Raw genomic sequence first — 681 nt, 5'->3', positions numbered from 1 at the left:
AAATTTCCACTGGTTTACGAGCATGACCATGGTGCGATTAAAAGGTGATCCGCCGCCATACACTGAGTATATAAGAATGAAAGTGTCAAGTGACAGGGCTGTAGCTCACGCACAAAAAATTGACACAAATGAGTGAGTAAGAAGAAGTCAGTTTAATTGACAAGCATCGACTACATTATAGAAACGTTTGCCATCTGTATATCGCAATAATAATTTATAAACCAAAATGAATCACAATTTGTGAACCGTAGTATGGCGCTATCCCCTTTGTGAGATGGCGTTTGAAAATAAATAGGTTATCGCTGCGTTTCCGACATGTTTTGTAAAAGCTTTACTCTAATATAGACGTTTATCGGGGCAGGGTGAAAGGAAATACGCAATTTTGCATTAAAGATATTGTCAATTTGAAATCTGTAATGACGAACGAGACCCAAAAGGATTGACCGAGTGTGACACGCACATGACTGTTTGTGTCTATATAATATCTATATAATTGGGCAAACGCCTAACCTAATTTGGCATAATTTTTTTTTTTAATATCAAAACGCCTAGCCGGCTTATTCATTCACATACCAAAAATTAGGCAAAATCGCGTTTGAAACGCTGAACTGACTATGGCAATTCGCCATTTTTGCAAAAAATTGGCGTGGCTCGAAAAAAAGTAGCGTCGACTAGGAGGGG

The sequence above is a fragment of the Priapulus caudatus genome, unplaced genomic scaffold, assembly GCF_000485595.1.
Source record: "Priapulus caudatus unplaced genomic scaffold, Priapulus_caudatus-5.0.1 Scaffold230, whole genome shotgun sequence".
Classification (NCBI taxonomy): Eukaryota; Metazoa; Priapulida; class Priapulimorpha; order Priapulimorphida; family Priapulidae; genus Priapulus; species Priapulus caudatus.
This window is presented reverse-complemented; position numbering follows the sequence as displayed.